We start from the raw sequence: 23,515 nt of genomic DNA on the forward strand, positions 1-23,515 counted from the left end.
TAATCGTTCATTTATCGCGTTAGACAGCTTATGCGTGTCCCCGAGGACTCGCATATGCGAGAACCAGCGCCTTAGAGACACTTTATTTTTTGCCGGAAAAATGATATTTTCATGGGCTATAGGCTTGGCATTTTTTCAATTTTGAGGGGAAAATTATTCTTCGCCTAATTGTTCATTTATCGCGTTAGACGGCTTCTGCGTGTCCCCGGGGACTCGCATATGCAAGAACCAGCGCCTTGGAGACACTTTATTTTTTGCCGGAAAAATGATGTTTTCATGGGCTATAGGCTTGGCATTTTTTCAATTTTGAGGGGAAAATTATTCTTCGCCTAATCGTTCATTTATCGCGTTAGACGGCTTCTGCGTGTCCCCGGGGACTCGCATATGCGAGAACCAGCGCCTTAGAGACACTTTATTTTTTGCCGGAAAAATGATATTTTCATGGGCTATAGGCTTGGCATTTTTTCAATTTTGAGGGGAAAATTATTCTTCGCCTAATCGTTCATTTATCGCGTTAGACGGCTTCTGCGTGTCCCCGGGGACACGCATATGCGAGAACCAGCGCCTTAGAGACACTTTATTTTTTGCCGGAAAAATGATATTTTCATGGGCTATAGGCTTGGCATTTTTTCAATTTTGAGGGGAAAATTATTCTTCCCCTAATCGTTCATTTATCGCGTTAGACAGCTTTTGCGTGTCCCCGGGGACTCGCATATGCGAGAACCAGCGCCTTAGAGACACTTTATTTTTTGCCGGAAAAATGATATTTTCATGGGCTATAGGCTTGGCATTTTTTCAATTTTGAGGGGAAAATTATTCTTCGCCTAATCGTTCATTTATCGCGTTCGACGGCTTCTGCGTGTCCCCGGGGACTCGCATATGCGAGAACCAGCGCCTTAGAGACACTTTATTTTTTGCCGGAAAAATGATATTTTCATGGGCTATAGGCTTGGCATTTTTTCAATTTTGAGGGGGAAATTATTCTTGGCCTAATCGTTCATTTATCGCGTTAGACGGCTTCTGCGTGTCCCCGGGGACTCACTCGTATATGCAAGAACCAGCGCCTTGGAGACACTTTATTTTTTGCCGGAAAAATGATATTTTCATGGGCTATAGGCTTGGCATTTTTTCAATTTTGAGGTTAAAATTATTCTTCGCCTAATCGTTCATTTATCGCGTTAGACGGCTTCTGCGTGTCCCCGAGGACTCGCATATGCAAGAACCAGCGCCTTGGAGACACTTTATTTTTTGCCGGAAAAATGATATTTTCATGGGCTTATAGGCTTGGAATTTTTTCAATTTTGAGGGGGAAATTATTCTTGGCCTCATCGTTCATTTATCGCGTTAGACGGCTTCTGCGTGTCCCCGGGGACTCGCATATGCGAGAACCAGCGCCTTAGAGACACTTTATTTTTTGCCGGAAAAATGATATTTTCATGGGCTATAGGCTTGGCATTTTTTCAATTTTGAGGGGAAAATTATTCTTCCCCTAATCGTTCATTTATCGCGTTAGACAGCTTATGCGTGTCCCCGAGGACTCGCATATGCGAGAACCAGCGCCTTAGAGACACTTTATTTTTTGCCGGAAAAATGATATTTTCATGGGCTATAGGCTTGGCATTTTTTCAATTTTGAGGGGAAAATTATTCTTCGCCTAATTGTTCATTTATCGCGTTAGACGGCTTCTGCGTGTCCCCGGGGACTCGCATATGCAAGAACCAGCGCCTTGGAGACACTTTATTTTTTGCCGGAAAAATGATGTTTTCATGGGCTATAGGCTTGGCATTTTTTCAATTTTGAGGGGAAAATTATTCTTCGCCTAATCGTTCATTTATCGCGTTAGACGGCTTCTGCGTGTCCCCGGGGACTCGCATATGCGAGAACCAGCGCCTTAGAGACACTTTATTTTTTGCCGGAAAAATGATATTTTCATGGGCTATAGGCTTGGCATTTTTTCAATTTTGAGGGGAAAATTATTCTTCGCCTAATCGTTCATTTATCGCGTTAGACGGCTTCTGCGTGTCCCCGGGGACACGCATATGCGAGAACCAGCGCCTTAGAGACACTTTATTTTTTGCCGGAAAAATGATATTTTCATGGGCTATAGGCTTGGCATTTTTTCAATTTTGAGGGGAAAATTATTCTTCCCCTAATCGTTCATTTATCGCGTTAGACAGCTTATGCGTGTCCCCGGGGACTCGCATATGCGAGAACCAGCGCCTTAGAGACACTTTATTTTTTGCCGGAAAAATGATATTTTCATGGGCTATAGGCTTGGCATTTTTTCAATTTTGAGGGGAAAATTATTCTTCGCCTAATCGTTCATTTATCGCGTTCGACGGCTTCTGCGTGTCCCCGGGGACTCGCATATGCGAGAACCAGCGCCTTAGAGACACTTTATTTTTTGCCGGAAAAATGATATTTTCATGGGCTATAGGCTTGGCATTTTTTCAATTTTGAGGGGGAAATTATTCTTGGCCTAATCGTTCATTTATCGCGTTAGACGGCTTCTGCGTGTCCCCGGGGACTCACTCGTATATGCAAGAACCAGCGCCTTGGAGACACTTTATTTTTTGCCGGAAAAATGATATTTTCATGGGCTATAGGCTTGGCATTTTTTCAATTTTGAGGTTAAAATTATTCTTCGCCTAATCGTTCATTTATCGCGTTAGACGGCTTCTGCGTGTCCCCGAGGACTCGCATATGCAAGAACCAGCGCCTTGGAGACACTTTATTTTTTGCCGGAAAAATGATATTTTCATGGGCTTATAGGCTTGGAATTTTTTCAATTTTGAGGGGGAAATTATTCTTGGCCTCATCGTTCATTTATCGCGTTAGACGGCTTCTGCGTGTCCCCGGGGACTCGCATATGCGAGAACCAGCGCCTTAGAGACACTTTATTTTTTGCCGGAAGAATGATATTTTCATGGGCTATAGGCTTGGCATTTTTTCAATTTTGAGGGGGAAATTATTCTTGGCCTAATCGTTCATTTATCGCGTTAGACGGCTTCTGCGTGTCCCCGGGGACTCGTATATGCAAGAACCAGCGCCTTGGAGACACTTTATTTTTTGCCGGAAAAATGATATTTTCATGAGCTATAGGCTTGGCATTTTTTCAATTTTGAGCAGAAAATTATTCTTCGCCTAATCGTTCATTTATCGCGTTAGACGGCTTCTGCGTGTCCCCGGGGACTCGTATATGCGAGAACCAGCGCCTTGGAGACACTTTATTTTTTGCCGGAAAAATGATATTTTCATGGGCTATAGGCTTGGCATTTTTTCAATTTTGAGGGGAAAATTATTCTTCGCCTAATCGTTCATTTATCGCGTTAGACGGCTTCTGCGTGTCCCCGGGGACTCGTATATGCGAGAACCAGCGCCTTGGAGACACTTTATTTTTTGCCGGAAAAATGATATTTTCATGGGCTATAGGCTCGGCATTTTTTCAATTTTGAGGGGAAAATTATTCTTCGCCTAATCGTTCATTTATCGCGTTAGACGGCTTCTGCGTGTCCCCGGGGACTCGCATATGCGAGAACCAGCGCCATGGAGACACTTTATTTTTTGCCGGAAAAATGATATTTTCATGGGCTATAGGCTTGGCATCTTTTCAATTTTGAGGGGAAAATTATTCTTCGCCTAATCGTTCATTTATCGCGTTAGACGGCTTCTGCGTGTCCCCGGGGACTCGCATATGCGAGAACCAGCGCCTTAGAGACACTTTATTTTTTGCCGGGAAAATGATATTTTCATGGGCTATAGGCTTGGCATTTTTTCAATTTTGAGGGGGAAATTATTCTTGGCCTAATCGTTCATTTATCGCGTTAGACGGCTTCTGCGTGTCCCCGGGGACTCGTATATGCAAGAACCAGCGCCTTGGAGACACTTTATTTTTTGCCAGAAAAATGATATTTTCATGGGCTATAGGCTTGGAATTTTTTCAATTTTGAGGGGGAAATTATTCTTGGCCTCATCGTTCATTTATCGCGTTTGACGGCTTCTGCGTGTCCCCGGGGACTCGCATATGCGAGAACCAGCGCCTTAGAGACACTTTATTTTTTGCCGGAAGAATGATATTTTCATGGGCTATAGGCTTGGCATTTTTTCAATTTTGAGGGGGAAATTATTCTTGGCCTAATCGTTCATTTATCGCGTTAGACGGCTTCTGCGTGTCCCCGGGGACTCGTATATGCAAGAACCAGCGCCTTGGAGACACGTTATTTTTTGCCGGAAAAATGATATTTTCATGAGCTATAGGCTTGGCATTTTTTCAATTTTGAGGGGAAAATTATTCTTCGCCTAATCGTTCATTTATCGCGTTAGACGGCTTCTGCGTGTCCCCGGGGACTCGTATATGCGAAAACCAGCGCCTTGGAGACACTTTATTTTTTGCCAGAAAAATATTTTCATGGGCTATAGGCTTGGCATTTTTTCAATTTTGAGGGGAAAATTATTCTTCGCCTAATCGTTCATTTATCGCGTTAGACGGCTTCTGCGTGTCCCCGGGGACTCGTATATGCGAGAACCAGCGCCTTGGAGACACTTTATTTTTTGCCGGAAAAATGATATTTTCATGGGCTTATAGGCTCGGCATTTTTTCAATTTTGAGGGGAAAATTATTCTTCGCCTAATCGTTCATTTATCGCGTTAGACGGCTTCTGCGTGTCCCCGGGGACTCGCATATGCGAGAACCAGCGCCATGGAGACACTTTATTTTTTGCCGGAAAAATGATATTTTCATGGGCTATATAGGCTTGGCATTTTTTCAATTTTGAGGGGAAAATTATTCTTCGCCTAATCGTTCATTTATCGCGTTAGACGGCTTCTGCGTGTCCCCGGGGACTCGCATATGCGAGAACCAGCGCCTTAGAGACACTTTATTTTTTGCCGGAAAAATGATATTTTCATGGGCTATAGGTTGGCATTTTTTCAATTTTGAGGGGAAAATTATTCTTCGCCTAATCGTTCATTTATCGCGTTAGACGGCTTCTGCGTGTCCCCGGGGACTCGCATATGCGAGAACCAGCGCCTTAGAGACACTTTATTTTTTGCCGGAAAAATGATATTTTCATGGGCTATAGGCTTGGCATTTTTTAATTTTGAGGGGAAAATTATTCTTCGCCTAATCGTTCATTTATCGCGTTAGACGGCTTCTGCGTGTCCCCGGGGACTCGTATATGCGAGAACCAGCGCCTTGGAGACACTTTATTTTTTGCCGGAAAAATATTTTCATGGGCTATAGGCTTGGCATTTTTTCAATTTTGAGGGGAAAATTATTCTTCGCCTAATCGTTCATTTATCGCGTTAGACGGCTTCTGCGTGTCCCCGGGGACTCGTATATGCGAGAACCAGCGCCTTGGAGACACTTTATTTTTTGCCGGAAAAATGATATTTTCATGGGCTTATAGGCTCGGCATTTTTTCAATTTTGAGGGGAAAATTATTCTTCGCCTAATCGTTCATTTATCGCGTTAGACGGCTTCTGCGTGTCCCCGGGGACTCGCATATGCGAGAACCAGCGCCATGGAGACACTTTATTTTTTGCCGGAAAAATGATATTTTCATGGGCTATAGGCTTGGCATTTTTTCAATTTTGAGGGGAAAATTATTCTTCGCCTAATCGTTCATTTATCGCGTTAGACGGCTTCTGCGTGTCCCCGGGGACTCGCATATGCGAGAACCAGCGCCTTAGAGACACTTTATTTTTTGCCGGAAAAATGATATTTTCATGGGCTATAGGTTGGCATCTTTTCAATTTTGAGGGGAAAATTATTCTTCGCCTAATCGTTCATTTATCGCGTTAGACGGCTTCTGCGTGTCCCCGGGGACTCGCATATGCGAGAACCAGCGCCTTAGAGACACTTTATTTTTTGCCGGGAAAATGATATTTTCATGGGCTATAGGCTTGGCATTTTTTCAATTTTGAGGGGGAAATTATTCTTGGCCTAATCGTTCATTTATCGCGTTAGACGGCTTCTGCGTGTCCCCGGGGACTCGTATATGCAAGAACCAGCGCCTTGGAGACACTTTATTTTTTGCCAGAAAAATGATATTTTCATGGGCTATAGGCTTGGAATTTTTTCAATTTTGAGGGGGAAATTATTCTTGGCCTCATCGTTCATTTATCGCGTTTGACGGCTTCTGCGTGTCCCCGGGGACTCGCATATGCGAGAACCAGCGCCTTAGAGACACTTTATTTTTTGCCGGAAGAATGATATTTTCATGGGCTATAGGCTTGGCATTTTTTCAATTTTGAGGGGGAAATTATTCTTGGCCTAATCGTTCATTTATCGCGTTAGACGGCTTCTGCGTGTCCCCGGGGACTCGTATATGCAAGAACCAGCGCCTTGGAGACACGTTATTTTTTGCCGGAAAAATGATATTTTCATGAGCTATAGGCTTGGCATTTTTTCAATTTTGAGGGGAAAATTATTCTTCGCCTAATCGTTCATTTATCGCGTTAGACGGCTTCTGCGTGTCCCCGGGGACTCGTATATGCGAGAACCAGCGCCTTGGAGACACTTTATTTTTTGCCGGAAAAATATTTTCATGGGCTATAGGCTTGGCATTTTTTCAATTTTGAGGGGAAAATTATTCTTCGCCTAATCGTTCATTTATCGCGTTAGACGGCTTCTGCGTGTCCCCGGGGACTCGTATATGCGAGAACCAGCGCCTTGGAGACACTTTATTTTTTGCCGGAAAAATGATATTTTCATGGGCTTATAGGCTCGGCATTTTTTCAATTTTGAGGGGAAAATTATTCTTCGCCTAATCGTTCATTTATCGCGTTAGACGGCTTCTGCGTGTCCCCGGGGACTCGCATATGCGAGAACCAGCGCCATGGAGACACTTTATTTTTTGCCGGAAAAATGATATTTTCATGGGCTATATAGGCTTGGCATTTTTTCAATTTTGAGGGGAAAATTATTCTTCGCCTAATCGTTCATTTATCGCGTTAGACGGCTTCTGCGTGTCCCCGGGACTCGCATATGCGAGAACCAGCGCCTTAGAGACACTTTATTTTTTGCCGGAAAAATGATATTTTCATGGGCTATAGGTTGGCATTTTTTCAATTTTGAGGGGAAAATTATTCTTCGCCTAATCGTTCATTTATCGCGTTAGACGGCTTTTGCGTGTCCCCGGGGACTCGCATATGCGAGAACCAGCGCCTTAGAGACACTTTATTTTTTGCCGGAAAAATGATATTTTCATGGGCTATAGGCTTGGCATTTTTTAATTTTGAGGGGAAAATTATTCTTCGCCTAATCGTTCATTTATCGCGTTAGACGGCTTTTGCGTGTCCCCGGGGACTCGCATATGCGAGAACCAGCGCCTTAGAGACACTTTATTTTTTGCCGGAAAAATGATATTTTCATGGGCTATAGGTTGGCATTTTTTCAATTTTGAGGGGAAAATTATTCTTCGCCTAATCGTTCATTTATCGCGTTAGACGGCTTTTGCGTGTCCCCGGGGACTCGCATATGCGAGAACCAGCGCCTTAGAGACACTTTATTTTTTGCCGGAAAAATGATATTTTCATGGGCTATAGGCTTGGCATTTTTTAATTTTGAGGGGAAAATTATTCTTCGCCTAATCGTTCATTTATCGCGTTAGACGGCTTCTGCGTGTCCCCGGGGACTCGTATATGCGAGAACCAGCGCCTTGGAGACACTTTATTTTTTGCCGGAAAAATATTTTCATGGGCTATAGGCTTGGCATTTTTTCAATTTTGAGGGGAAAATTATTCTTCGCCTAATCGTTCATTTATCGCGTTAGACGGCTTCTGCGTGTCCCCGGGGACTCGTATATGCGAGAACCAGCGCCTTGGAGACACTTTATTTTTTGCCGGAAAAATGATATTTTCATGGGCTTATAGGCTCGGCATTTTTTCAATTTTGAGGGGAAAATTATTCTTCGCCTAATCGTTCATTTATCGCGTTAGACGGCTTCTGCGTGTCCCCGGGGACTCGCATATGCGAGAACCAGCGCCATGGAGACACTTTATTTTTTGCCGGAAAAATGATATTTTCATGGGCTATAGGCTTGGCATTTTTTCAATTTTGAGGGGAAAATTATTCTTCGCCTAATCGTTCATTTATCGCGTTAGACGGCTTCTGCGTGTCCCCGGGGACTCGCATATGCGAGAACCAGCGCCTTAGAGACACTTTATTTTTTGCCGGAAAAATGATATTTTCATGGGCTATAGGTTGGCATTTTTTCAATTTTGAGGGGAAAATTATTCTTCGCCTAATCGTTCATTTATCGCGTTAGACGGCTTTTGCGTGTCCCCGGGGACTCGCATATGCGAGAACCAGCGCCTTAGAGACACTTTATTTTTTGCCGGAAAAATGATATTTTCATGGGCTATAGGCTTGGCATTTTTTAATTTTGAGGGGAAAATTATTCTTCGCCTAATCGTTCATTTATCGCGTTAGACGGCTTTTGCGTGTCCCCGGGGACTCGCATATGCGAGAACCAGCGCCTTAGAGACACTTTATTTTTTGCCGGAAAAATGATATTTTCATGGGCTATAGGTTGGCATTTTTTCAATTTTGAGGGGAAAATTATTCTTCGCCTAATCGTTCATTTATCGCGTTAGACGGCTTTTGCGTGTCCCCGGGGACTCGCATATGCGAGAACCAGCGCCTTAGAGACACTTTATTTTTTGCCGGAAAAATGATATTTTCATGGGCTATAGGCTTGGCATTTTTTAATTTTGAGGGGAAAATTATTCTTCGCCTAATCGTTCATTTATCGCGTTAGACGGCTTCTGCGTGTCCCCGGGGACTCGCATATGCGAGAACCAGCGCCTTAGAGACACTTTATTTTTTGCCGGGAAAATGATATTTTCATGGGCTATAGGCTTGGCATTTTTTCAATTTTGAGGGGGAAATTATTCTTGGCCTAATCGTTCATTTATCGTGTTAGACGGCTTCTGCGTGTCCCCGGGGACTCGTATATGCAAGAACCAGCGCCTTGGAGACACTTTATTTTTTGCCGGAAAAATGATATTTTCATGGGCTATAGGCTTGGAATTTTTTCAATTTTGAGGGGGAAATTATTCTTGGCCTCATCGTTCATTTATCGCGTTAGACGGCTTCTGCGTGTCCCCGGGGACTCGCATATGCGAGAACCAGTGCCTTAGAGACACTTTATTTTTTGCCGGAAAAATGATATTTTCATGGGCTATAGGCTTGGCATTTTTTCAATTTTGAGGGGAAAATTATTCTTCCCCTAATCGTTCATTTATCGCGTTAGACAGCTTATGCGTGTCCCCGAGGACTCGCATATGCGAGAACCAGCGCCTTAGAGACACTTTATTTTTTGCCGGAAAAATGATATTTTCATGGGCTATAGGCTTGGCATTTTTTAATTTTGAGGGGAAAATTATTCTTCGCCTAATCGTTCATTTATCGCGTTAGACGGCTTTTGCGTGTCCCCGGGGACTCGCCTATGCGAGAACCAGCGCCTTAGAGACACTTTATTTTTTGCCGGAAAAATGATATTTTCATGGGCTATAGGTTGGCATTTTTTCAATTTTGAGGGGAAAATTATTCTTCGCCTAATCGTTCATTTATCGCGTTAGACGGCTTTTGCGTGTCCCCGGGGACTCGCATATGCGAGAACCAGCGCCTTAGAGACACTTTATTTTTTGCCGGAAAAATGATATTTTCATGGGCTATAGGCTTGGCATTTTTTAATTTTGAGGGGAAAATTATTCTTCGCCTAATCGTTCATTTATCGCGTTAGACGGCTTCTGCGTGTCCCCGGGGACTCGCATATGCGAGAACCAGCGCCTTAGAGACACTTTATTTTTTGCCGGGAAAATGATATTTTCATGGGCTATAGGCTTGGCATTTTTTCAATTTTGAGGGGGAAATTATTCTTGGCCTAATCGTTCATTTATCGCGTTAGACGGCTTCTGCGTGTCCCCGGGGACTCGTATATGCAAGAACCAGCGCCTTGGAGACACTTTATTTTTTGCCGGAAAAATGATATTTTCATGGGCTATAGGCTTGGAATTTTTTCAATTTTGAGGGGGAAATTATTCTTGGCCTCATCGTTCATTTATCGCGTTAGACGGCTTCTGCGTGTCCCCGGGGACTCGCATATGCGAGAACCAGTGCCTTAGAGACACTTTATTTTTTGCCGGAAAAATGATATTTTCATGGGCTATAGGCTTGGCGTTTTTTCAATTTTGAGGGGAAAATTATTCTTCCCCTAATCGTTCATTTATCGCGTTAGACAGCTTATGCGTGTCCCCGAGGACTCGCATATGCGAGAACCAGCGCCTTAGAGACACTTTATTTTTTGCCGGAAAAATGATATTTTCATGGGCTATAGGCTTGGCATTTTTTCAATTTTGAGGGGAAAATTATTCTTCGCCTAATTGTTCATTTATCGCGTTAGACGGCTTCTGCGTGTCCCCGGGGACTCGCATATGCAAGAACCAGCGCCTTGGAGACACTTTATTTTTTGCCGGAAAAATGATGTTTTCATGGGCTATATAGGCTTGGCATTTTTTCAATTTTGAGGGGAAAATTATTCTTCGCCTAATCGTTCATTTATCGCGTTAGACGGCTTCTGCGTGTCCCCGGGGACTCGCATATGCGAGAACCAGCGCCTTAGAGACACTTTATTTTTTGCCGGAAAAATGATATTTTCATGGGCTATAGGCTTGGCATTTTTTCAATTTTGAGGGGAAAATTATTCTTCGCCTAATCGTTCATTTATCGCGTTAGACGGCTTCTGCGTGTCCCCGGGGACACGCATATGCGAGAACCAGCGCCTTAGAGACACTTTATTTTTTGCCGGAAAAATGATATTTTCATGGGCTATAGGCTTGGCATTTTTTCAATTTTGAGGGGAAAATTATTCTTCCCCTAATCGTTCATTTATCGCGTTAGACAGCTTATGCGTGTCCCCGGGGACTCGCATATGCGAGAACCAGCGCCTTAGAGACACTTTATTTTTTGCCGGAAAAATGATATTTTCATGGGCTATAGGCTTGGCATTTTTTCAATTTTGAGGGGAAAATTATTCTTCGCCTAATCGTTCATTTATCGCGTTCGACGGCTTCTGCGTGTCCCCGGGGACTCGCATATGCGAGAACCAGCGCCTTAGAGACACTTTATTTTTTGCCGGAAAAATGATATTTTCATGGGCTATAGGCTTGGCATTTTTTCAATTTTGAGGGGGAAATTATTCTTGGCCTAATCGTTCATTTATCGCGTTAGACGGCTTCTGCGTGTCCCCGGGGACTCACTCGTATATGCAAGAACCAGCGCCTTGGAGACACTTTATTTTTTGCCGGAAAAATGATATTTTCATGGGCTATAGGCTTGGCATTTTTTCAATTTTGAGGGGAAAATTATTCTTCGCCTAATCGTTCATTTATCGCGTTAGACGGCTTCTGCGTGTCCCCGGGGACTCGCATATGCAAGAACCAGCGCCTTGGAGACACTTTATTTTTTGCCGGAAAAATGATATTTTCATGGGCTTATAGGCTTGGAATTTTTTCAATTTTGAGGGGGAAATTATTCTTGGCCTCATCGTTCATTTATCGCGTTAGACGGCTTCTGCGTGTCCCCGGGGACTCGCATATGCGAGAACCAGCGCCTTAGAGACACTTTATTTTTTGCCGGAAGAATGATATTTTCATGGGCTATAGGCTTGGCATTTTTTCAATTTTGAGGGGGAAATTATTCTTGGCCTAATCGTTCATTTATCGCGTTAGACGGCTTCTGCGTGTCCCCGGGGACTCGTATATGCAAGAACCAGCGCCTTGGAGACACTTTATTTTTTGCCGGAAAAATGATATTTTCATGAGCTATAGGCTTGGCATTTTTTCAATTTTGAGCAGAAAATTATTCTTCGCCTAATCGTTCATTTATCGCGTTAGACGGCTTCTGCGTGTCCCCGGGGACTCGTATATGCGAGAACCAGCGCCTTGGAGACACTTTATTTTTTGCCGGAAAAATGATATTTTCATGGGCTATAGGCTTGGCATTTTTTCAATTTTGAGGGGAAAATTATTCTTCGCCTAATCGTTCATTTATCGCGTTAGACGGCTTCTGCGTGTCCCCGGGGACTCGTATATGCGAGAACCAGCGCCTTGGAGACACTTTATTTTTTGCCGGAAAAATGATATTTTCATGGGCTATAGGCTCGGCATTTTTTCAATTTTGAGGGGAAAATTATTCTTCGCCTAATCGTTCATTTATCGCGTTAGACGGCTTCTGCGTGTCCCCGGGGACTCGCATATGCGAGAACCAGCGCCATGGAGACACTTTATTTTTTGCCGGAAAAATGATATTTTCATGGGCTATAGGCTTGGCATCTTTTCAATTTTGAGGGGAAAATTATTCTTCGCCTAATCGTTCATTTATCGCGTTAGACGGCTTCTGCGTGTCCCCGGGGACTCGCATATGCGAGAACCAGCGCCTTAGAGACACTTTATTTTTTGCCGGGAAAATGATATTTTCATGGGCTATAGGCTTGGCATTTTTTCAATTTTGAGGGGGAAATTATTCTTGGCCTAATCGTTCATTTATCGCGTTAGACGGCTTCTGCGTGTCCCCGGGGACTCGTATATGCAAGAACCAGCGCCTTGGAGACACTTTATTTTTTGCCGGAAAAATGATATTTTCATGGGCTATAGGCTTGGAATTTTTTCAATTTTGAGGGGGAAATTATTCTTGGCCTCATCGTTCATTTATCGCGTTTGACGGCTTCTGCGTGTCCCCGGGGACTCGCATATGCGAGAACCAGCGCCTTAGAGACACTTTATTTTTTGCCGGAAGAATGATATTTTCATGGGCTATAGGCTTGGCATTTTTTCAATTTTGAGGGGGAAATTATTCTTGGCCTAATCGTTCATTTACCGCGTTAGACGGCTTCTGCGTGTCCCCGGGGACTCGTATATGCAAGAACCAGCGCCTTGGAGACACGTTATTTTTTGCCGGAAAAATGATATTTTCATGAGCTATAGGCTTGGCATTTTTTCAATTTTGAGGGGAAAATTATTCTTCGCCTAATCGTTCATTTATCGCGTTAGACGGCTTCTGCGTGTCCCCGGGGACTCGTATATGCGAGAACCAGCGCCTTGGAGACACTTTATTTTTTGCCGGAAAAATATTTTCATGGGCTATAGGCTTGGCATTTTTTCAATTTTGAGGGGAAAATTATTCTTCGCCTAATCGTTCATTTATCGCGTTAGACGGCTTCTGCGTGTCCCCGGGGACTCGTATATGCGAGAACCAGCGCCTTGGAGACACTTTATTTTTTGCCGGAAAAATGATATTTTCATGGGCTTATAGGCTCGGCATTTTTTCAATTTTGAGGGGAAAATTATTCTTCGCCTAATCGTTCATTTATCGCGTTAGACGGCTTCTGCGTGTCCCCGCGGACTCGCATATGCGAGAACCAGCGCCATGGAGACACTTTATTTTTTGCCGGAAAAATGATATTTTCATGGGCTATAGGCTTGGCATTTTTTCAATTTTGAGGGGAAAATTATTCTTCGCCTAATCGTTCATTTATCGCGTTAGACGGCTTCTGCGTGTCCCCGGGGACTCGCATATGCGAGAACCAGCGCCTTAGAGACACTTTATTTTTTGCCGGAAAAATGATATTTTCATGGGCTATAGGTTGGCATTTTTTCAATTTTGAGGGGAAAATTATTCTTCGCCTAATCGTTCATTTATCGCGTTAGACGGCTTTTGCGTGTCCCCGGGGACTCGCATATGCGAGAACCAGCGCCTTAGAGACACTTTATTTTTTGCCGGAAAAATGATATTTTCATGGGCTATAGGCTTGGCATTTTTTAATTTTGAGGGGAAAATTATTCTTCGCCTAATCGTTCATTTATCGCGTTAGACGGCTTTTGCGTGTCCCCGGGGACTCGCATATGCGAGAACCAGCGCCTTAGAGACACTTTATTTTTTGCCGGAAAAATGATATTTTCATGGGCTATAGGCTTGGCATTTTTTAATTTTGAGGGGAAAATTATTCTTCGCCTAATCGTTCATTTATCGCGTTAGACGGCTTCTGCGTGTCCCCGGGGACACGCATATGCGAGAACCAGCGCCTTAGAGACACTTTATTTTTTGCCGGAAAAATGATATTTTCATGGGCTATAGGTTGGCATTTTTTCAATTTTGAGGGGAAAATTATTCTTCGCCTAATCGTTCATTTATCGCGTTAGACGGCTTTTGCGTGTCCCCGGGGACTCGCATATGCGAGAACCAGCGCCTTAGAGACACTTTATTTTTTGCCGGAAAAATGATATTTTCATGGGCTATAGGCTTGGCATTTTTTAATTTTGAGGGGAAAATTATTCTTCGCCTAATCGTTCATTTATCGCGTTAGACGGCTTCTGCGTGTCCCCGGGGACTCGCATATGCGAGAACCAGCGCCTTAGAGACACTTTATTTTTTGCCGGGAAAATGATATTTTCATGGGCTATAGGCTTGGCATTTTTTCAATTTTGAGGGGGAAATTATTCTTGGCCTAATCGTTCATTTATCGCGTTAGACGGCTTCTGCGTGTCCCCGGGGACTCGTATATGCAAGAACCAGCGCCTTGGAGACACTTTATTTTTTGCCGGAAAAATGATATTTTCATGGGCTATAGGCTTGGAATTTTTTCAATTTTGAGGGGGAAATTATTCTTGGCCTCATCGTTCATTTATCGCGTTAGACGGCTTCTGCGTGTCCCCGGGGACTCGCATATGCGAGAACCAGTGCCTTAGAGACACTTTATTTTTTGCCGGAAGAATGATATTTTCATGGGCTATAGGCTTGGCATTTTTTCAATTTTGAGGGGGAAATTATTCTTGGCCTAATCGTTCATTTATCGCGTTAGACGGCTTCTGCGTGTCCCCGGGGACTCGTATATGCAAGAACCAGCGCCTTGGAGACACTTTATTTTTTGCCGGAAAAATGATATTTTCATGAGCTATAGGCTTGGCATTTTTTCAATTTTGAGGGGAAAATTATTCTTCGCCTAATCGTTCATTTATCGCGTTAGACGGCTTCTGCGTGTCCCCGGGGACTCGTATATGCGAGAACCAGCGCCTTGGAGACACTTTATTTTTTGCCGGAAAAATGATATTTTCATGGGCTATAGGCTTGGCATTTTTTCAATTTTGAGGGGAAAATTATTCTTCGCCTAATCGTTCATTTATCGCGTTAGACGGCTTCTGCGTGTCCCCGGGGACTCGTATATGCGAGAACCAGCGCCTTGGAGACACTTTATTTTTTGCCGGAAAAATGATATTTTCATGGGCTTATAGGCTCGGCATTTTTTCAATTTTGAGGGGAAAATTATTCTTCGCCTAATCGTTCATTTATCGCGTTAGACGGCTTCTGCGTGTCCCCGGGGACTCGCATATGCGAGAACCAGCGCCATGGAGACACTTTATTTTTTGCCGGAAAAATGATATTTTCATGGGCTATAGGCTTGGCATTTTTTCAATTTTGAGGGGAAAATTATTCTTCGCCTAATCGTTCATTTATCGCGTTAGACGGCTTCTGCGTGTCCCCGGGGACTCGCATATGCGAGAACCAGCGCCTTAGAGACACTTTATTTTTTGCCGGAAAAATGATATTTTCATGGGCTATAGGTTGGCATTTTTTCAATTTTGAGGGGAAAATTATTCTTCGCCTAATCGTTCATTTATCGCGTTAGACGGCTTTTGCGTGTCCCCGGGGACTCGCATATGCGAGAACCAGCGCCTTAGAGACACTTTATTTTTTGCCGGAAAAATGATATTTTCATGGGCTATAGGCTTGGCATTTTTTAATTTTGAGGGGAAAATTATTCTTCGCCTAATCGTTCATTTATCGCGTTAGACGGCTTTTGCGTGTCCCCGGGGACTCGCATATGCGAGAACCAGCGCCTTAGAGACACTTTATTTTTTGCCGGAAAAATGATATTTTCATGGGCTATAGGCTTGGCATTTTTTAATTTTGAGGGGAAAATTATTCTTCGCCTAATCGTTCATTTATCGCGTTAGACGGCTTCTGCGTGTCCCCGGGGACACGCATATGCGAGAACCAGCGCCTTAGAGACACTTTATTTTTTGCCGGAAAAATGATATTTTCATGGGCTATAGGTTGGCATTTTTTCAATTTTGAGGGGAAAATTATTCTTCGCCTAATCGTTCATTTATCGCGTTAGACGGCTTTTGCGTGTCCCCGGGGACTCGCATATGCGAGAACCAGCGCCTTAGAGACACTTTATTTTTTGCCGGAAAAATGATATTTTCATGGGCTATTGGCTTGGCATTTTTTAATTTTGAGGGGAAAATTATTCTTCGCCTAATCGTTCATTTATCGCGTTAGACGGCTTCTGCGTGTCCCCGGGGACACGCATATGCGAGAACCAGCGCCTTAGAGACACTTTATTTTTTGCCGGAAAAATGATATTTTCATGGGCTATAGGCTTGGCATTTTTTCAATTTTGAGGGGAAAATTATTCTTCCCCTAATCGTTCATTTATCGCGTTAGACAGCTTATGCGTGTCCCCGGGGACTCGCATATGCGAGAACCAGCGCCTTAGAGACACTTTATTTTTTGCCGGAAAAATGATATTTTCATGGGCTATAGGCTTGGCATTTTTTCAATTTTGAGGGGAAAATTATTCTTCGCCTAATTGTTCATTTATCGCGTTAGACGGCTTCTGCGTGTCCCCGGGGACTCGCATATGCAAGAACCAGCGCCTTGGAGACACTTTATTTTTTGCCGGAAAAATGATGTTTTCATGGGCTATAGGCTTGGCATTTTTTCAATTTTGAGGGGAAAATTATTCTTCGCCTAATCGTTCATTTATCGCGTTAGACGGCTTCTGCGTGTCCCCGGGGACTCGCATATGCGAGAACCAGCGCCTTAGAGACACTTTATTTTTTGCCGGAAAAATGATATTTTCATGGGCTATAGGCTTGGCATTTTTTCAATTTTGAGGGGAAAATTATTCTTCGCCTAATCGTTCATTTATCGCGTTAGACGGCTTCTGCGTGTCCCCGGGGACACGCATATGCGAGAACCAGCGCCTTAGAGACACTTTATTTTTTGCCGGAAAAATGATATTTTCATGGGCTATAGGCTTGGCATTTTTTAATTTTGAGGGGAAAATTATTCTTCGCCTAATCGTTCATTTATCGCGTTAGACGGCTTCTGCGTGTCCCCGGGGACACGCATATGCGAGAACCAGCGCCTTAGAGACACTTTATTTTTTGCCGGAAAAATGATATTTTCATGGGCTATAGGTTGGCATTTTTTCAATTTTGAGGGGAAAATTATTCTTCGCCTAATCGTTCATTTATCGCGTTAGACGGCTTTTGCGTGTCCCCGGGGACTCGCATATGCGAGAACCAGCGCCTTAGAGACACTTTATTTTTTGCCGGAAAAATGATATTTTCATGGGCTATAGGCTTGGCATTTTTTAATTTTGAGGGGAAAATTATTCTTCGCCTAATCGTTCATTTATCGCGTTAGACGGCTTCTGCGTGTCCCCGGGGACTCGCATATGCGAGAACCAGCGCCTTAGAGACACTTTATTTTTTGCCGGGAAAATGATATTTTCATGGGCTATAGGCTTGGCATTTTTTCAATTTTGAGGGGGAAATTATTCTTGGCCTAATCGTTCATTTATCGCGTTAGACGGCTTCTGCGTGTCCCCGGGGACTCGTATATGTAAGAACCAGCGCCTTGGAGACACTTTATTTTTTGCCGGAAAAATGATATTTTCATGGGCTATAGGCTTGGAATTTTTTCAATTTTGAGGGGGAAATTATTCTTGGCCTCATCGTTCATTTATCGCGTTAGACGGCTTCTGCGTGTCCCCGGGGACTCGCATATGCGAGAACCAGCGCCTTAGAGACACTTTATTTTTTGCCGGAAGAATGATATTTTCATGGGCTATAGGCTTGGCATTTTTTCAATTTTGAGGGGGAAATTATTCTTGGCCTAATCGTTCATTTATCGCGTTAGACGGCTTCTGCGTGTCCCCGGGGACTCGTATATGCAAGAACCAGCGCCTTGGAGAAACTTTATTTTTTGCCGGAAAAATGATATTTTCGTGAGCTATAGGCTTGGCATTTTTTCAATTTTGAGGGGAAAATTATTCTTCGCCTAATCGTTCATTTATCGCGTTAGACGGCTTCTGCGTGTCCCCGGGGACTCGTATATGCGAGAACCAGCGCCTTGGAGACACTTTATTTTTTGCCGGAAAAATGATATTTTCATGGGCTATATGCTTGGCATTTTTTCAATTTTGAGGGGAAAATTATTCTTCGCCTAATCGTTCATTTATCGCGTTAGACGGCTTCTGCGTGTCCCCGGGGACTCGTATATGCGAGAACCAGCGCCTTGGAGACACTTTATTTTTTGCCGGAAAAATGATATTTTCATGGGCTTATAGGCTCGGCATTTTTTTCAATTTTGAGGGGAAAATTATTCTTCGCCTAATCGTTCATTTATCGCGTTAGACGGCTTCTGCGTGTCCCCGGGGACTCGCATATGCGAGAACCAGCGCCATGGAGACACTTTATTTTTTGCCGGAAAAATGATATTTTCATGGGCTATAGGCTTGGCATTTTTTCAATTTTGAGGGGAAAATTATTCTTCGCCTAATCGTTCATTTATCGCGTTAGACGGCTTCTGCGTGTCCCCGGGGACTCGCATATGCGAGAACCAGCGCCTTAGAGACACTTTATTTTTTGCCGGAAATATGATATTTTCATGGGCTATAGGTTGGCATTTTTTCAATTTTGAGGGGAAAATTATTCTTCGCCTAATCGTTCATTTATCGCGTTAGACGGCTTTTGCGTGTCCCCGGGGACTCGCATATGCGAGAACCAGCGCCTTAGAGACACTTTATTTTTTGCCGGAAAAATGATATTTTCATGGGCTATAGGCTTGGCATTTTTTAATTTTGAGGGGAAAATTATTCTTCGCCTAATCGTTCATTTATCGCGTTAGACGGCTTTTGCGTGTCCCCGGGGACTCGCATATGCGAGAACCAGCGCCTTAGAGACACTTTATTTTTTGCCGGAAAAATGATATTTTCATGGGCTATAGGCTTGGCATTTTTTAATTTTGAGGGGAAAATTATTCTTCGCCTAATCGTTCATTTATCGCGTTAGACGGCTTCTGCGTGTCCCCGGGGACACGCATATGCGAGAACCAGCGCCTTAGAGACACTTTATTTTTTGCCGGAAAAATGATATTTTCATGGGCTATAGGTTGGCATTTTTTCAATTTTGAGGGGAAAATTATTCTTCGCCTAATCGTTCATTTATCGCGTTAGACGGCTTTTGCGTGTCCCCGGGGACTCGCATATGCGAGAACCAGCGCCTTAGAGACACTTTATTTTTTGCCGGAAAAATGATATTTTCATGGGCTATTGGCTTGGCATTTTTTAATTTTGAGGGGAAAATTATTCTTCGCCTAATCGTTCATTTATCGCGTTAGACGGCTTCTGCGTGTCCCCGGGGACACGCATATGCGAGAACCAGCGCCTTAGAGACACTTTATTTTTTGCCGGAAAAATGATATTTTCATGGGCTATAGGCTTGGCATTTTTTCAATTTTGAGGGGAAAATTATTCTTCCCCTAATCGTTCATTTATCGCGTTAGACAGCTTATGCGTGTCCCCGGGGACTCGCATATGCGAGAACCAGCGCCTTAGAGACACTTTATTTTTTGCCGGAAAAATGATATTTTCATGGGCTATAGGCTTGGCATTTTTTCAATTTTGAGGGGAAAATTATTCTTCGCCTAATTGTTCATTTATCGCGTTAGACGGCTTCTGCGTGTCCCCGGGGACTCGCATATGCAAGAACCAGCGCCTTGGAGACACTTTATTTTTTGCCGGAAAAATGATGTTTTCATGGGCTATAGGCTTGGCATTTTTTCAATTTTGAGGGGAAAATTATTCTTCGCCTAATCGTTCATTTATCGCGTTAGACGGCTTCTGCGTGTCCCCGGGGACTCGCATATGCGAGAACCAGCGCCTTAGAGACACTTTATTTTTTGCCGGAAAAATGATATTTTCATGGGCTATAGGCTTGGCATTTTTTCAATTTTGAGGGGAAAATTATTCTTCGCCTAATCGTTCATTTATCGCGTTAGACGGCTTCTGCGTGTCCCCGGGGACACGCATATGCGAGAACCAGCGCCTTAGAGACACTTTATTTTTTGCCGGAAAAATGATATTTTCATGGGCTATAGGCTTGGCATTTTTTCAATTTTGAGGGGAAAATTATTCTTCCCCTAATCGTTCATTTATCGCGTTAGACAGCTTATGCGTGTCCCCGGGGACTCGCATATGCGAGAACCAGCGCCTTAGAGACACTTTATTTTTTGCCGGAAAAATGATATTTTCATGGGCTATAGGCTTGGCATTTTTTAATTTTGAGGGGAAAATTATTCTTCGCCTAATCGTTCATTTATCGCGTTAGACGGCTTCTGCGTGTCCCCGGGGACACGCATATGCGAGAACCAGCGCCTTAGAGACACTTTATTTTTTGCCGGAAAAATGATATTTTCATGGGCTATAGGCTTGGCATTTTTTCAATTTTGAGGGGAAAATTATTCTTCCCCTAATCGTTCATTTATCGCGTTAGACAGCTTATGCGTGTCCCCGGGGACTCGCATATGCGAGAACCAGCGCCTTAGAGACACTTTATTTTTTGCCGGAAAAATGATATTTTCATGGGCTATAGGCTTGGCATTTTTTCAATTTTGAGGGGAAAATTATTCTTCGCCTAATTGTTCATTTATCGCGTTAGACGGCTTCTGCGTGTCCCCGGGGACTCGCATATGCAAGAACCAGCGCCTTGGAGACACTTTATTTTTTGCCGGAAAAATGATGTTTTCATGGGCTATAGGCTTGGCATTTTTTCAATTTTGAGGGGAAAATTATTCTTCGCCTAATCGTTCATTTATCGCGTTAGACGGCTTCTGCGTGTCCCCGGGGACTCGCATATGCGAGAACCAGCGCCTTAGAGACACTTTATTTTTTGCCGGAAAAATGATATTTTCATGGGCTATAGGCTTGGCATTTTTTCAATTTTGAGGGGAAAATTATTCTTCGCCTAATCGTTCATTTATCGCGTTAGACGGCTTCTGCGTGTCCCCGGGGACACGCATATGCGAGAACCAGCGCCTTAGAGACACTTTATCTTTTGCCGGAAAAATGATATTTTCATGGGCTATAGGCTTGGCATTTTTTCAATTTTGAGGGGAAAATTATTCTTCCCCTAATCGTTCATTTATCGCGTTAGACAGCTTATGCGTGTCCCCGGGGACTCGCATATGCGAGAACCAGCGCCTTAGAGACACTTTATTTTTTGCCGGAAAAATGATATTTTCATGGGCTATAGGCTTGGCATTTTTTCAATTTTGAGGGGAAAATTATTCTTCGCCTAATCGTTCATTTATCGCGTTCGACGGCTTCTGCGTGTCCCCGGGGACTCGCATATGCGAGAACCAGCGCCTTAGAGACACTTTATTTTTTGCCGGAAAAATGATATTTTCATGGGCTATAGGCTTGGCATTTTTTCAATTTTGAGGGGGAAATTATTCTTGGCCTAATCGTTCATTTATCGCGTTAGACGGCTTCTGCGTGTCCCCGGGGACTCGTATATGCAAGAACCAGCGCCTTGGAGACACTTTATTTTTTGCCGGAAAAATGATATTTTCATGGGCTATAGGCTTGGCATTTTTTCAATTTTGAGGGGAAAATTATTCTTCGCCTAATCGTTCATTTATCGCGTTAGACGGCTTCTGCGTGTCCCCGGGGACTCGCATATGCAAGAACCAGCGCCTTGGAGACACTTTATTTTTTGCCGGAAAAATGATATTTTCATGGGCTTATAGGCTTGGAATTTTTTCAATTTTGAGGGGGAAATTATTCTTGGCCTCATCGTTCATTTATCGCGTTAGACGGCTTCTGCGTGTCCCCGGGGACTCGCATATGCGAGAACCAGCGCCTTAGAGACACTTTATTTTTTGCCGGAAGAATGATATTTTCATGGGCTATAGGCTTGGCATTTTTTCAATTTTGAGGGGGAAATTATTCTTGGCCTAATCGTTCATTTATCGCGTTAGACGGCTTCTGCGTGTCCCCGGGGACTCGTATATGCAAGAACCAGCGCCTTGGAGACACTTTATTTTTTGCCGGAAAAATGATATTTTCATGAGCTATAGGCTTGGCATTTTTTCAATTTTGAGGGGAAAATTATTCTTCGCCTAATCGTTCATTTATCGCGTTAGACGGCTTCTGCGTGTCCCCGGGGACTCGTATATGCGAGAACCAGCGCCTTGGAGACACTTTATTTTTTGCCGGAAAAATGATATTTTCATGGGCTATAGGCTTGGCATTTTTTCAATTTTGAGGGGAAAATTATTCTTCGCCTAATCGTTCATTTATCGCGTTAGACGGCTTCTGCGTGTCCCCGGGGACTCGTATATGCGAGAACCAGCGCCTTGGAGACACTTTATTTTTTGCCGGAAAAATGATATTTTCATGGGCTATAGGCTCGGCATTTTTTCAATTTTGAGGGGAAAATTATTCTTCGCCTAATCGTTCATTTATCGCGTTAGACGGCTTCTGCGTGTCCCCGGGGACTCGCATATGCGAGAACCAGCGCCATGGAGACACTTTATTTTTTGCCGGAAAAATGATATTTTCATGGGCTATAGGCTTGGCATTTTTTCAATTTTGAGGGGAAAATTATTCTTCGCCTAATCGTTCATTTATCGCGTTAGACGGCTTCTGCGTGTCCCCGGGGACTCGCATATGCGAGAACCAGCGCCTTAGAGACACTTTATTTTTTGCCGGAAAAATGATATTTTCATGGGCTATAGGTTGGCATTTTTTCAATTTTGAGGGGAAAATTATTCTTCGCCTAATCGTTCATTTATCGCGTTAGACGGCTTTTGCGTGTCCCCGGGGACTCGCATATGCGAGAACCAGCGCCTTAGAGACACTTTATTTTTTGCCGGAAAAATGATATTTTCATGGGCTATAGGCTTGGCATTTTTTAATTTTGAGGGGAAAATTATTCTTCGCCTAATCGTTCATTTATCGCGTTAGACGGCTTTTGCGTGTCCCCGGGGACTCGCATATGCGAGAACCAGCGCCTTAGAGACACTTTATTTTTTGCCGGAAAAATGATATTTTCATGGGCTATAGGCTTGGCATTTTTTAATTTTGAGGGGAAAATTATTCTTCGCCTAATCGTTCATTTATCGCGTTAGACGGCTTCTGCGTGTCCCCGGGGACACGCATATGCGAGAACCAGCGCCTTAGAGACACTTTATTTTTTGCCGGAAAAATGATATTTTCATGGGCTATAGGTTGGCATTTTTTCAATTTTGAGGGGAAAATTATTCTTCGCCTAATCGTTCATTTATCGCGTTAGACGGCTTTTGCGTGTCCCCGGGGACTCGCATATGCGAGAACCAGCGCCTTAGAGACACTTTATTTTTTGCCGGAAAAATGATATT

The sequence above is a fragment of the Dermacentor variabilis genome, chromosome 10 (genome assembly GCF_050947875.1).
Source record: "Dermacentor variabilis isolate Ectoservices chromosome 10, ASM5094787v1, whole genome shotgun sequence".
Taxonomy (NCBI): Eukaryota; Metazoa; Arthropoda; class Arachnida; order Ixodida; family Ixodidae; genus Dermacentor; species Dermacentor variabilis.